The sequence below is a fragment of the Musca autumnalis genome, unplaced genomic scaffold (assembly GCF_047663935.1).
Source record: "Musca autumnalis isolate F117 unplaced genomic scaffold, ASM4766393v1 scaffold_4, whole genome shotgun sequence".
Classification (NCBI taxonomy): Eukaryota; Metazoa; Arthropoda; class Insecta; order Diptera; family Muscidae; genus Musca; species Musca autumnalis.
This window is the reverse complement of record NW_027411977.1, coordinates 40167631-40184171: the sequence shown is the minus strand read 5'-3', so window position 1 is coordinate 40184171 and position 16541 is coordinate 40167631. Positions and strand designations below refer to the sequence as shown.

The 16541-nt window shown below is 35.6% G+C and overlaps 1 protein-coding gene across 2 annotated transcripts in view; it reads left to right on the top strand.

Moving 5' to 3' along the window:
* The window catches only part of LOC141400824 (uncharacterized), a 531740-nt gene that overhangs the window by 386396 nt on the left and 128803 nt on the right, over window positions 1-16541 (top strand). The window lies entirely within an intron of this gene.

The following is a 16541-nucleotide window of genomic DNA, read 5'->3' as shown; positions in this document are numbered from 1 at the left end:
AAATTTTGTCGATTATAGAAAAATTTCCTATAAGAAATTTTGTCGATTATCGAAAAATTTCCTATAAGAAATTTTGTCGATTATCGAAAAATTTCCACTAAGAAATTTTGTCGATAATCAAAAAATTTCCTCTAAGAAATGTTGTCGATAATCAAAAAATCTCCTCTAAGAAATTTTGTCGATAATCAAAAAATTTCCTCTAAGAAATGTTGTCGATAATCAAAAAATCTCCTCTAAGAAATTTATCGATAATCAAAAAATTTCTATAAGAAATTTATCGATAATCAAAAAATTTCTATAAGAAATTTATCGATAATCGAAAAAAATCCTATAAGAAATTTATCGATAATCGAAAAATTTCCTATAAGAAATTTATCGATAATCGAAAAATTTCCTATAAGAAATTTATCGATAATCGAAAAATTTCCTATAAGAAATTTATCGATAATCGAAAAATTTCCTATAAGAAATTTATCGATAATCGAAAAATTTCCTATAAGAAATTTATCGATAATCGAAAAATTTCCTATAAGAAATTTATCGATAATCGAAAAATTTCCTATAAGAAATTTATCGATAATCGAAAAATTTCCTATAAGAAATTTATCGATAATCGAAGAATTTCCTATAAGAAATTTATCGATAATCGAAGAATTTCCTATATGAAATTTATCGATAATCGAAAAATTTCCGATATGAAAATTATCGATAGTCGAAAAATTTCCTATATGAAATTTATCGATAATCGAAAAATTTCCGATATGAAAATTATCGATAATCGAAAAATTTCTTACAATAAATTGATCGATAATCGAAAAACTTCCTATAATAAATTTTTCGATAACCGAAACATTTCTTACAATAAATTGATCGATAATCGAAAAATTTCCTATAAGAAATTTTGTCGATAATCGAAAAATTTGCTGTAAGAAATTTTGTCGATAATAATCGAAAAATTTCCTATAAGAAATTTTGTCGATAATCGAAAAATTTGTTGTAAGAAATTTTGTCGATAATCGAAATATTTCCTATAAGAAATTGATCGATAATCGAAAAATTTCCTATAAGAAATTGATCGATAATCGAAAAACGTCCTATAAGAAATTTTTCGATAATCAAAAAATTTCCTATAAGAAATTTATCGATAATCGAAGAATTTCATAATGGTTTGGATCAAATTAATTTCAGACAATATGGATTGAATTATGCCCCATCCGTCCATCGATCTAGCTTGCTGTGGCACACGATAGCTCTCGAATGAACTCTAGTTCCCATTTATACTTTTAACGAAAATTCTCTTTCTCCGCAAATCCCTGCTATTTCTACTTAATTTTGTCATTGGTTAAATTCTTTACATATGTTTGAATGCATATTTATGGAGGCAATCGGACACAACCAGGATTGTATAAAATTGCTTCGAAAGCCACATAAGAAAAAGGGAAAAACGTTTTATAACTTTAAATTTACATTTCGTTATTTACGTACCCACTCCAAATATAAGTGTGTATGTGTGTGTGCCTTTTCCTGAGAATGAGTGAAGAAATACATAAAACCGTAATTTATGATTGCATCCATTTGAATGTGACTGTGTGTGCGGAGTATTGCGTGGTAATGGAAAGAGGAAAAAAGTTCTTTGGAAGTGCCTACCACCACAAGCCATTACAATTTACGATGCCATGATGTGGATTGAATATTTTGGTGGATCCAGAATGAATCAAATTTGGTATTAGCTACCTTCAATGCAATATTCCATATGTCCTTCCAAGTCTGCAAAAACTCTTTCTAACGAACATTGCAGAAGGGACAAGAGAGACTGGGACCATATCTGCGGCTAGCTGAGTGATGTCTGACCTCATTGTTATAGACGAGTCCGAACGATGTGTCGATCACAGTACAATAACAGAGCGAAAACAGAAGCCGAACTGGCGACGTTCTTCATGTTTGGCAGACATACTAACTAACCATTGCCCCACGGTGGTATCCCAAATTTATTATTTAAATTTATTTATTATATAAAGAAATCTCCATAAATAGTTTAAATTGTTTTCCGTTCCACCCTAACGTTCTCAACATCATAAATACTCTATAGAATGGAATATTTTAAAATTGGTCATGAAGCTGCCAAGGAAATTCATTCATTTATTGAAACCATCTACGATTTTTCGTTTTTATTTTTTCGTCCATTTTCATTTTGTTGAAACATCCTTCATAGTTATTGCCCAGGCAAGCGGTGTGTATAGGTGAGTGTGTGCGTATCGCCATGTACTCGATGTAGGTTGTTGTAAATTGTTTCGGGGTCACTTGAGAATATGTGCTTGGAATTTCATATTTCTCAGGTATTGAATTGAATGAATTTCAGGTTTTCATACCATCTGATCTGCTTCTGCTTCTTCTTCTCTGTAGTTGTTGTTGTTGCTGTTCTTTCAGTACTGTACAAGTCCGTTCAAGTTAAATGGCACGTACTGCCAACAACTCAACTTAAACTTTGAATAGAACATGGAATTTAAATGCGACACTTAAAATGAATTCCGTTTCTGTGTGATGTCCTTTTTCCTGTATGTTGTAGGTATCTATGTGTGTGCGTGTAAAATGTAAGAATTCAGTCATGTGCATATGTAAGCAAAATGGAGGTAGGTAGAACAGAACCAAATTCTTATGGCGCCACAAAGGAAATGATTTCTTTTTGTGAACGGGAGAGAAAAGCTAATTGAATTACAATTCCACCCACTACCAACCCACTGGATTGCTGACTAACTAACTGGTCGGTCACACGTTTGTACATTTGACTAACTGATGTGATTTATGTTTGTGAGTGTGACTACATGTGTGTTCGGGAAACTTGAATTATTGGCCACATTGCATTGAAAGTAGATTTAAAACGTATTTAGGACGAGTGTAATTTAGGGATTATGTGAAATGGCAAAGGTTACATAGCCGTGACATATGTATGTATGTGTTTTTTTTTTTCGATTCAATCTCATTTTGTGCCATTCACGACATGTCTTTATTAGTAACAAAAATCGAATAGTTTACGATGGATTTTATAATTTACAAAGTATTTTCGTAAAAGGTAAAAGGGGAAATGACTAAATAAAGGAACAAAATAAATTAAAACTTATATTGGCGATCTGCCCATATCATTTATCTGTAGTGAATACTGAGCTAGCTATATTTGGTTTCACCTGAGGTTTTACCTCCATCACCTGTATAGGTAGTGAACTAACAGCTTCGATGATTACTTTGCCATTTTCATCGAAAATAGTCCTTGAGATTTCCGATTTCAAATATATAATTTGTTAGTGGGCAATGCCATGCCTTCTGGTCATAATGACCCAAAACCCCTAAAAACCTATAGTGACCCACCAATATGTCTTTCCAACCCGCCATTTTGGTTGGTCACTATAGGGTTTTCTGGGCTTTTGGTTAATCATCGAAAACAATGCCCCCCAAAATTAGCTCCAAATGCACTATGGACCATGTCGGTCCTTTATTTGAGGTACCTCCTCCGCAAAGTTTCAACATTTTGCCATTTAATGCAATTTAAGCACCATCCTAGGATCGTATTGCAAGTTTTATACCGGGGAGTCGTTGTGATCATGACTATAACATTATATATTTATTTGCTTGGAGAAGCCAATTCATCCTCAGATATGAGTCATGAAATGTCCCCATATTAAGGGCCATGCCTTTATATGCCACCAGCACTAATGTTTTTAATAGCCTCTGTCGTGTTTATTACAACGCTATAAAGTTGTGCTCCATATTGCTTTCGACAATGACCCGGATGGGTGACCTAGGGGATGCAAGATGCCAAGCAACGGCCCTGACCGGCTTTAACATGGCAAATTCCTGGACCTATCTTGATCCTTCTATCATCTCAAGTGGACACTGACCTCCCCGTGGTGCTAAGCTGTCTTTAACACCCGTTAAAGGTAGTTAGCTAATATGTGCCTCGCGTTCAACCATAAGAATGTTTAAAACTTGGGTAGGGCTAGTAAGCCACCCCTCCATATCATGAAAAAATCTAAGAACAAATATAAAAGTATCAGTCGTCTGTGCCGATAGAGGTATGCCCTGAATTGAAACACATATTTCCCCAAAAATTTGTGTATTTAGGGGGTCTTTAGAATTTCATAAGTTTTGCGTGAAAGGTACCTAAAGGTATGGACTGACCATTGGACTTGTCCACGAACATGGACTTGTCCACGAAAAACATCTCATCATATCGCTGTAAACAGGACTACTAGGAGTACCTTCGGTAAAAATTTCCAAAGGATTCTCTCACAGACCCTTAGCCGCACTTAAACAAAAATGTTGATCATTTGTGTGGGTGGTACTCTAATGAATGGACCGATAGGGCCCACTTTTGAAAATCAACTAATTTTGGGCAAAATATTTCGTGATCCAAAGTTTGGAACTAATCGGTTGCTCCGTTTATGAGATATTGCGGTTACCATTTTAACGATATTTTCTTTTCGAACTTTTGTGGGGGAGGTACCAAAAGGAGTGGAGCTATAAACATTATCTTCGAATTTCATCTAATATTCGAAGGAATATTACGACATGCAAAGTGTGGACCAACGCAATATTTGGTTAGGGAGATGTCGGGCGCACCAACCACTACACATGCTGGCCGTAGGGGTTTTTTTACAGTTTTCAGGTCATTTTCTCAAGAAGTATGGACAAGCCACTGAAAAATCTTGTACCGTCGTAATAGGGGCCTTGTGTGAAACCTGTTGCAAGAAAAATCAAAACGATTCAAGAGGAGGTACTAACCTGCACTTTTCCAAAATTTGGTGTGGGAGGTATCCGAAGGAGTTGACATATATAGTGCATTTTGTAACCTGATCTATGTCGGTTGCTGCCTTTGAGAGTTATCGTGCGCATCATTTTAGCGAAAAGTTTTGAACATTTGTGGTGGAGGTACCCAAAGGTGAGGACCGATGAAGCCCATCTGAGTACCTGATTTAACTATGGCCAAAATATTAAGTTTGGATGGAATCGATTTATCCGTTCGAGACTTACCGCGCGCACAATCCACAACACATGGCGCCATAGCGCGTTTTTGCAGCTTTCAGATCATTTTCTGATGATGTATGGACTTGTCCATGAAAACACTTGAACCGTCGTAATTTTTACAACAAAAATCAAAAGGATTGGATGGGAGGTCTTAAACTGCACATTTCCGAAATTTTGTGTGGGAGCTACCCCAAGGAGTGAACCGATATAGTCCATATTCGATCTTTATCTATGTATTGTAGAATTCTTACGATGTCTCTTCGAGAGTTATTGTGGACATAATGTTTGCGAAAAAAATCGGAACTTTTGTGGGGGAGGTACCCGAGGGAGTTGGCCGATCTGGTCCACCTTCGAACTTAAACTTAGTTTGGACAAAATATTGCGAAAGCGAAATTTTGGACCAAATCGGTTAATCCAGTCGAGAGTTATCGTGCGCTCCTTACAGACTGACGGACGGACGGACATTGCTAAATCGACTCCAAATTTTCTGAAACGGATTTCGTCCAAACATACTTGGGGTCTCTAAAACCATTATCTCGATGAGGCACATTTTCCCGTACGAAAATGTGAAAAACAAACTCCTCCAATGTTGACGACCCCCGCAAACGTTTTGAGGACCATCATCTGCGAATCTGCACATGGAATGGTTCGCACTCCTTATAGAAGTGCAGTTTACGCATTGGCTGATTGATGTACTTGAAAAGTACAAGGGTATTACTGCCATATAGGAAATTCGACGGATTGGGAGAGGCTTCACAACACCTAAAGGTGACACATTGTATTTTAGATGTCATAACATAAAGCATGAGTTTGCTTGTGGATTTGAAGTTGGTCGGAGGTTAAAACATCTGTTCTTCAGCTTTACCCCAGTGAATGGAAGATTTGCTATAAACGGATAAAAGCTAAATTTTTTAACATCAGCGCTCATGCTCCCACTGAAAACAAGGACGAAGCGATCAAAGATAAATTTTAAGAGCCCATGCAAAAAATGGTAGTAGCAGTACCAGATTTAAGCATCTCGACATTCATAAGGCCACTGACTGCCTCCAAACCCAAACACAAGAAATCAAATACATCATGTTGTGATAGATGAAAGACACTCATTGAGCGTGTACGATGTAAGATCGTTCCTAGGAGCAAACATAGACTCGGAACACCTACCACCTTGAAGCAAATAAAGTAAGAACAGACCCAACACAGAAGTTGGACTCACAAGAGATATCATAACATATGTTCCCAAAACATCCCCGAAGGGACCAGGGAGACTTGTCTCATATCAACTGGCCCTATTGCTTAATCAAAGCACTCCTCGGTTCGATAGCGTACCTACACAGTATTGGCCACTCCAAGCAAACAGACGCAAAATACGTTTTTGGATACCAGAGACCTCTATCAAGGAACCCTGGAGTCTCGTGCTGCTACCCAAAAGAAAAATACGGCATATAAGGCTACTCAACAATCAGAAGCAACGCATAGCACACGAGAGAAGTATTGGGAAGATAAGAAGATACCACATATCCAATTGCAGCCGATGATATTGAATCTATAACTCCCGGCCAAAATGTGGTAAAGACAGCAATAAACCGGATGAGGAATAATAAGGCCGCAGCACTGTGGTCGAACTTGTATGGGAAGAACGGCCAAAAATACTTCCTGAGCAGATATCAATCTAAGGTTAGTTATAGCCCCCATAGAACGGTGCCCCCTGATTTCAGGCATTTTGGGGGTCTTAACCACATCTTTCAATGAAATTGTCTAAAATTTGGCTATCGGTATTCCCTAGTGTCAGAAAACCTTCTTGAAACATTTCTTGAACTGAGTCCACGTTTTGATAGGGTCCCCATGTAATTGTATCGCCCGATTTTTGGAATTTTGAGGGTTTTATATAAGTTATTACATCGAAATGGCCGAAATGCCACTTAATCTTTCCTGGATGTAGGCTACCCCGAGAAAATTGTCGATTAATGTAGGTCCACCCTTTGATTTTGTCCCCAATATTCGGTATTTTAAGGGTTCTTGCCGTAATAATCAATCAAAATGGCTGAATTTTTCAAATTTTACATTGAGGACCACATTTTGACGTATCCTTCATATAACTGAACCGCACAATGCCTCTTCTATATATTTAAAAAGCTGAAATATATCACCTGCACATTTGAAAAAATTACAAAAACACCCTGAGAAGTACCCTTAGTATTTTGGGAACCAGTTCCAAAGTTGCGGAAAGTTGCAGCTGATAGTTTGAAAAATATAATCCTTAGTCTTCTACTGATCTTTTAAAAAAATTTCGTTGGGGGGAAAGAGGGGGAACATAATTAAAACTTTACATGAAATTTAATTATACTGAAGAAATGACATTACAAAAGTCCTTCAGTCAACACACGTTTTCAATAATTAATCCCAAAAATTAACAAACACAAAACTGCATAAAGATTAAGTTAATACATTGTTTTTCAATATTCGAATTAAGTTTGGTCAATATAGAGTTCATTTAGTTTGATATTGATATTTAACTTTCACCCAACTTTTGCACTGAATTCACCTCGAAATACAACCTGTTAAATTTTCTCTTTTTTTGTGTCATTCTCAAAGAGTACAGTAAGAAGTAATCCATAACAAATTTATTTTAGAGAAATTTAACATGTTAGGAGTAGATATGAACACATTTGGTACCAAAAATTAGACTTCCATTTTTTAATTTTGGCCAATGGCAGCGACCACTGTGCGCAAGAGCCAATGACTTCAAAACCGGAGGTGACACGATCATGTATAAGGTGTATGCATCAGATAGTTAGCACCGTATGGCAGAAAGAACGCGTACCCCACAATTGGAACCTGAGAATACTGTGTTCGGTCCACAGGAAAAGAAGTAAGGCTGTGTACTCTAACTGTGGGGACAAAAGTATGATCTCTATTGCTTAAAATATAATGTCAGGGATATACTTGTGAGAACGATTAAAGCCTATGGCCAAAGAAATAATTGGCAAGTCCTCCATTGACCAGATATTTACCCTGCGGCAAATCCTGGAGAAGACCCAAGAGATGCACATCAACACCTACCACCGTTTAGTCGAATATAAAGCAGCCTTCGACAGTCCCCTACGTTCAAAGGTATTCCAATCCATGTCTGAATTTGGTATCCTCGCCAAACTGATTCGGTTTTGTTAGATAACATTAACTATTACTAGATTCTCCGTTAACATATGAAAGAACCTCTCCGACGAGTTTAATACCAAAAGAGATTTGAGAAAAGGAGACAGCCTTTTGTGTGTCGTATTCAATGCAGATGGGATGTAGATCGACACTTGCCATCTATTTGTCGATTATAGAGCAGCATTAGACAGTCCCTTACGTTCTAAGGTATTCCAAGCCATGTCGGCCATTTGCTATCCCCGCAAAGCTCATTCGGCTTTGTACGATGATTGTAACTGATCAGGAAAATGCTTTCCTCGTGCTAGCTATACCAAAAGTTATGGAGATGGGTCTATTTTTTGTTAGTCATTTGTTAACCCATTTTAAACAGTTATGGCTTGTTCGAAAGACATAATCTCCCCTTTTAAGGAAGGAAAAAAATATAGCAATGCTCGTTTTAAGTTGAAAATCGTTATAAAATCACAAAAAAAAAAACAATTGAGCCCAGGCAATTGTCGGGACGGGACCGACTATGTGAAACCCTTCACGTAGGGTTCACCCTATGTGAAACCCTAGTTTTTGACTGGTAAAATTCAAAATATTAAAATTGGGATAGCCTAGCGCCTTTGCTCAGAATGTCTTCATTAATACAGGTCAATTTTGTTGAAATGCATTTAAGTGCATCGTCAGTACAACTCAAATAAAAAAAATTAAAAGTAGCATCCTTATAAATGTGATCTTTTCTTCTTCCATTGACAGGCTTTGTCGTTGGAATACCCCTGGTAGAAGCGAAGATATTCGCATAAGAATTAAACTTTGATTTTTATACCCTCCACCATGTTGAAATCAAGATACAGCTCGCAATTTTAAAGATAGTCAATATTTGGTACATAAGTTTTTATTACTTGCAGGATGGTTGGTATTGAAAATGGGATATATCGGTCCACGTTTTGACGGTACCTCTCTATTTTCGGTATTTTTAAGGTTTTACCTTCATTATCTACCAAAATGGCTGAAATTTGGTATTTAGTTATCGTTATGTGTAGACATCGGATTTTGCATATTTGCATATTTTTTAATATTAAAGATACGAAGATTCTGATTGGACCAAAATTCGTTTCAAAGAAAACTAAATTCATTGGCAGGGTCATATTTCGTATTTATTTTGCATATTTGCATATTTTGCATATGCACAAAATATGCCAAAAATATGCAAAATATGCCAAAAATATGCAAAATATGCAAAAAATATGCAAAAAATATGCAAAATATGCAAAAAATATGCAGAATATGCAAAAAATATGCAAAATATGCAAACAGATTTTGGCCGAAAATCGTCATAAAAGTCGTAAAATTGTGATTTAAAGTTGTAAAAACCATCAAAAAATACATAACAGTGTTCTAAACTAAGACTGTTGGCCGTATAAAGTCGATTTTTTCAGCAGATTATTATGTTATGGAGACCATTTACGACAGTGTGGTGTAGGGTATAAAAATATGGTATCGTAATACCATTTTTTTATTATTAAGCTATGTAAAAATATAAAATTTGATAAAATATCAAACGTTTTATGTAAAATTCAATATTTTCGTTTTTGGTTTTAACTCAAAGGACCAAATAGATCTCGGATTTTTAGCCGGGAGCTGCCTAAACCTTTTAGTATTGTTAGATTTTAAGATTGCCAAAGTTTGAGCACAATTCGAATATGTTAAAACGTGGTTATGAAAATCTATATTTATATAAATTATGAAAATCTATATTTTTTTGCTATTTGGCGACTTCGACGGTCCATATATGTGGAACGGTTAAAGCTACTTGCCCGTATTACGCATTTAATTAAAAGCTATTATGTTCTTAACATTTCTTGCTGAACAACAAAGTACGTATGTAAGTGTTACTGAATTCGAGATAATAAACCCCATGTCCCGAAAAAGGCCTTAGGGCAAAAATTGAGTCTATTTAAAAAAAAAAAAAAACTTTTTTCTTCCTATATTAACAAATTTTTGCGAATGAAAACGAATATATTTTACTTCATTTGAAAATGTTGCCTATTAGGGCGAAGATCTATTTTAATATTAATTTTAATTCATTTCTCGTTGGAGTCGAGCTTAATGACCGATGATGTTTGCAAGTGAAAAAGGAAAGCCGAAGATTCGTTTTTACAAAGATGGACATTTGTACATTCATTGTATGGCTTCAATGACAAACGCTTACATTTTGTTCATACATATTTAAATTTACATAAGGGACTGACATAATGTGGATTTGGAGCCATCTGGATACAGATGACAACTTGGTGATGAACTCGACTCCTTGCTATGTCCCTCACAATTTTTAAGTTATTTACCATCCTTTACTCCTCCTGGTAATTGATGTTCTGTGGTCAAGTTGCATTCTCTTTTCAAGAAATTGGGTTTAATCTCTCGAACAACAATTAAGCATACCTTGTAATTATGACTGGTAAACCTTTTTCTAGGAATTTCGGCAGTTGATTTTTGTAAGTTTGGATCGATTATTTCTAGAGAAATTTCTGTCTTTGTTTTGTTAAGATTTTTGTCGTCTTTTGGATCTTTACGGTGTTTTGTACTATCAGATCAAACAATGCCAGACCAATAAGTTCAGGACTTATTTATTCTGATATTGGTTTGTGAATGCCTTTCGTATTAAGTAAATCTTCAATGCGGTTTAGGTCTTGTTTTGGACCTAAAAATATTTCTGAATATGGTTTTCACTATTTTTTGTATTAAACTCAATCTATTGCCTTTATTTCTTTTTAACCTATTGATAATGTTTACCCAATATATCCTATATTATATCTATATAAACATTATCTTGTTCATTATACTTTTTGTAAAATCAATAACCCAAACTCTCACTTATAACACTCAGTTGTTGCCGTGTGGGATACCAAATAAATAAATAAAATAGAAAAAACATTCTGGGGGCGTCCATTCTCGAACGATTTAAACGCAAGGTGCTTCTACGGCCTCTTGTTCTTGGGAAGTGGGCTGGGCAGTAGTTTTAAAACACTCTCGCCTACTTCGACCTTGGATTTGTCAATCGCAGACTATTCTTATAGAAATTGCTTGAATATGTTGGATGTGCTTCCAAACTTGCAGTCAAAAATCCCTCTCAACAATTTTCTAACAAGTTTGTACGGTGGTACAGAAGCTCTCGAACTAGTCTGCTCGAGCTGGTGAGACCCCATTTTTCTAGGCATTTGTACACTGCTAGTTCTTGTTTCTCCCATGAGCTACTATCAGTTTCAGGAACACCTAGGGGTTGTTCTTTACCCCCATGTGATACCAGGACAGCAACCCGTTTTTTCTTCCCTGTTTTGAGAATATCTGGTAATAGTTTTCCATGCCAGTGCACAAATAGCCTCGTTCCTTAAAGCTGTTGCGTTTATTTTTCACGGTTTATTCTCCGCTGTCCACGGATAAAGCTTCTAGAGATCTTATATTTGTAGGGATCCTCTCCGATAGCTTCTACTTTAGCCATAATGATACTAGTAACGTTCCTATTCACCTTACAGGGGTCCAGCACCAATGACAATTGCACAGTTACGATTTTCTTGAAGCCACGCTTGATTGTTTTCGGGGCAGATGGTTCTTCAGACCTAGACCTCATTGAAAATGTATTGAAATATGAAAACATTGACACACAAATTTCTGAAAAAGGAAATAACAACAAAATTAATAATCTGTGGTATCTTAGTCCTGAACTTGCTGACCTGGCATTGTTTGATCCAAAGGTGCAAAACGCCGTAAAGAGCCAGAAGGCGACAAAAATCTTAACAAAGCAAAGATTAAAATTTCTTCAGAAATATTCGATCCAAACTTCCAAAAGAGCATCTGCCGAAAATCCTGGAAAAAGGTCTGGCATAATTCTTGTTGTTCAAGAGATTAAACATTAACTCCGAATTTCCAGGAGGCGCAAATGATGGTAAACAACTTGAAAGTTGCGAACTACATAGCAGAGCGTTCTTCAAGTAGTCAGCTGTACCCAGATATCTCCAAAACCACATGATGTCTGACTCTCGAATAAATTTAATTTAGAACAACATGTAAAAGACATTTGTTTTCATTCCAAAAATTGATAAAAATGAAGAAAATGTTTTTTTAATAGTCTCCATTTTTGCACAAAGGCGTACCTAGTCACGTGTTTCAGGACATTGGCTTTATTATCTCGAATTCTGTAATACCTATTTAGTATTAGATTTATTATATATACTTATATTTTGTTGTTGAGCGAAAAATGTTAAGAACAGAATGGCCTTTAATTGAATGCTTAATATGGACAAAAAGCTTCAATCATTCCAGAGAAATAGGTCGCCGAAATCGCTAAATAGCCAAAAATCGAGATTTTCATAATGTAGAGGCCCTAGTGGCACATGTTAACATATTCCAATTGTGCTCAAACTTTGACAGTCTGACCAAACTAAAAACTTTATGCGGTTGGCGCCTTAAAAAATCCGACATCGATTTGTTCCCTTTGAACAATAACCAGCCCAACGCTACAAATTATAACAAAGAAAATATTAAATTTTACATAGAACGTTTGATATTTTATCAAATTTTATATTTTTGCATGGTTTAATAATAAAAAAATTGTATTACAATACCATACTTTTATACCCAACACCACACTGTCGTAAGAGGTCTCGATAACACAATAATCTGCTAAAAAATCAACGTTAAACGGCCAACTATCTTAATTTAGAACATTTTGAAGATTTTTGACGATTTTTCTAACATTAATTGACAATTTTACGACTTTTATGACGATTTTCGGCCAAAAACTGTTTGCATATTTTGCATATTTTTTGCATATTCTGCATATTTTTTGCATATTTTGCATATTTTTTGCATATTTTGCATATTTTTTGCATATTTTGCATATTTTTTGCATATTTTGCATATTTTTTGGCATATTTTTTGCATATATTTTGCATATTTTTTGCATATTTTTTGCATGTTTTTGATATGACCCCAAATATCGAAAAATTGACCCTTAAAACGCCTAGATCCAAAATTTGAGTCCAATCGGATGAGAAATAAAAAACATGCAAAAATCCGATGTCTAGTTATGTGTATAGAACTTTCCACCTGAAATTTGTTGGTATAGGTCCACGCATTCATATAGCCCCCATAGAACGGAACCTCCTGATATTTGGTATTTTGAAAGTTTTAGCTTCATTATCCCACCAAAATGATTGAAATTTGGTAGTTAGGCGGATCTAAGTACTTTCGTAGATGAAAGGAAACTAATTATTCTATTCTCTTTCAATGTAATTTTGGTGGAGGGTATAAAAAGTTCGGTCCGGCCGAACTTAACGTTTTCTTACTTGTTTTAACATAAATTTTTTGCTCATTCCGACCCCTGAATATTATTCGACCATCACCCAACTCAATGTACTTCTTCCTCTCTGTAGCTGCATTACAAAAATGGAAAAATGGGGTGCATTACTGACTATTGCGATTTCTCCGCTCTTTGACCACCTACGCCAACCTACTTTGCATCAATGTACAGGTTATATTTTCCTTTTCCATTTGGAATACAACAATAAAACTTTGTATTTTCTGCACACACGTTTTTGCCCATTGCGACCCGTCACCATCACCAAAATTTCGTGAGGATCCGATCAAAATTCCGACATGTAGTGGATTGCACAAAAATGGAATAAGGGATGCATTACCGACTACTGCGATTTCTCTGTTGTTTGACCACCTACTTTACATCATTGTAAAGGTGATATCTTCTACATTCCTTGCCAGGTTTTGATTTCGATATACCTCTTCAAATAAGTCTTTTTTCATTAAGACCCCGACAATTATCAAAGTCAATAGGTTTCTTCCTCTGTTGGGCCCCCATTAAAATTGCGACCTGTAGCGTGTTGAGATGTATTACCAACTATTGCCTTTGCATCATTGTAAAGATTTTCTACTTTCATCAACAGGTTTTGCTTTTGATATACCCCTTAAAGAAGCGGATATTTTCGCTTTGAAATAAAACGTTGACTTTTTCTCCAAATAAGTTTTTTGCCCATTCCGACCCCTGAATATTATCCCACCATCACCAAAATCAATAGGCTTTTTCCTCTGTAGGACCCCCACTAAGCCCCAATTTCGTGACGATCCGATCAAAATTACGACCTCCGTTATTTGGCCTCCTACGCTATCCTACTTTGCATCATTGTAAAGATGCGATTTTCTACTTTCATAGTCAGACTTTGCTTTTGGAAGGTCCCCAATCATTCGTCATTATTATTAAAATCGCAAAAAAAATAAAAGTTGTATTAGCGACTATTGTGATATCTTCACCTACGACAACCACCTACCTTCTTCAGTGACCATTATTAAGTAAAAATATTTAAAATAACATTCCCAATCGTTTTGTTTCGTATTTTTCATAGGAACAATACAAAACGAAACATAACCCACGCTGGCGGAGTTCGCTGTTTAGTTTCGTTTTGTTTACATTCGTGAGTGCGAACAAAACGAAAAGCAAAAAGTACTCAACTCCACAATAGTAGAGTTGTGTAGTTCCGGAACGAACTAGTTCCAAGGAACTATTCAGGACAAGGAACTATTGGAACTTTATCCAGCTCTTGCGTTTATATAGTTCCTTTAGTTCATATAGTTCCTTTCGTTTTTCACGTTCCTTCAATTTAACGCCTACGTCGATCTTTCGCTGTTGTTGTTTGTTCGCTGCAATTTATTTATTTTTATGTCAATTCATCCACCAAACAATGAAAACATTTCGGTGTCGGAACTATTTGGAACAAAAAAAAAACAAAAAGGGCGACGAAAGAGAAAGATTCGTGGAACTATCTCGGTCTCGGAACTATTTGGAACGAAAAGATCGATAAAAGAGAAAGATTCGTTGAACTATATCGATGTCAGAACTATTTGGAACTATGGAACTACTTTAAGGAACTAGTTCCTTTTGGGAAAAGGAAGTAGAAAGATCGATTCGCTCCGGGAACTAGATTGCCCAACTCTACACAATAGCAGATAGAAAACTAAATAGTACTAAACACATGGGAATAAATCAAAAACGTTTAGTGGTTGATAAAATATTCACTGTGGTATGTTGATGTTAGTTTATAGGGTTGTTAAGCAATCACATGTGAGTATGCCTGAGTGTGTCCTAGACCATAACGCACGGGAAACGTTTGCCAAAAATTCTTTTTGTTAATGTGCTGAATGAAACAACTCGGCAAAGCATAGCCGAAGTACATTTCAGCAATCGTACAGTTTTCATCTTTTTACATTGAAAAGTTTGTGGTTTTGTTTTGGTGGTGAGAATGAAACGATTCAAAGAAGCTGAAAAGTTTGTGGCTTTGTGGCAGAACTGTCCTTCCGGGTTCATCACATTATCTTTATCGACATTCATCGCCAAAAAGAATTTTTCACCCCCAATTCAATTCAATTCAAAATTTATTGAGTCTTCATTTTAAAATCATACGAAGTTCGAATAAATACAATATATAAAGACAACTTAAACCAAGTATGTGTTGATTTAATAACAATACTTGTTGCAAATAATCAGTTTCAGACTTATATAATAATTTGTGTAGCACATAATAAAATGTGTAAATATGTTTAAATCGAGCTTGCTCCCGGCCCTTTCATATTTTGAGAGCTTGTCTCATTTTATTTTCTCTTAATACTAAACCTAACCTATACTTAATCTATTATTTAATTGGAAATGTAATTGGTGTTCGACCAGTTAAAATTAGCTTGGTCTCTAATAGAACTCTGGACTAAAGAGTTAGAATGACTAAGAAGCCTATTGGTATAATTTTTAACTAGCTGCAATGAGTACACAGATAAGGGCTTAATACCGGCAGAATTGTAAACATAATTGTATGAAAAACGCTTGTTAAAACTTTGAAAATGTTTTCCGATGCAAAGTCGAAGAACCTTTCTCTCTAACACTTCCATTTCATTCATTACAGTTGGCGAGATAGATAACCAAATATGGAAAGCATACAAAAGGGCTGGTTGAATGCAGGTTTTATACAATAATAATTTTGTCCTTACAGGCAACGCTTTGCTAGTAAAGAGTACATTAAGTGACGCCTTAATACGATTTGCCTTTCCCATAAAGCCTCTCGCATTCTCGTTAAACTTGACAAGTTTATTGAAACGTACTCCTAAGTATTTGAGACTATCTCTAAAAGGTATTTCTGTACCATTTAGAAACAGTCTCAAAGACTTACTCTCGGGCACGACCCATCTTTTACATTTTCCAGAAGCGTTTCTCAAACAAATTGCTTCACTCTTTGACGAGTTAATTTTTATTCCCCACTCTGTGTAAAATTTCTCTACATGGTTTAAATGTTGCGAGATTGAAGACAGGGCTTCCTTCGGCGACTCTGCGT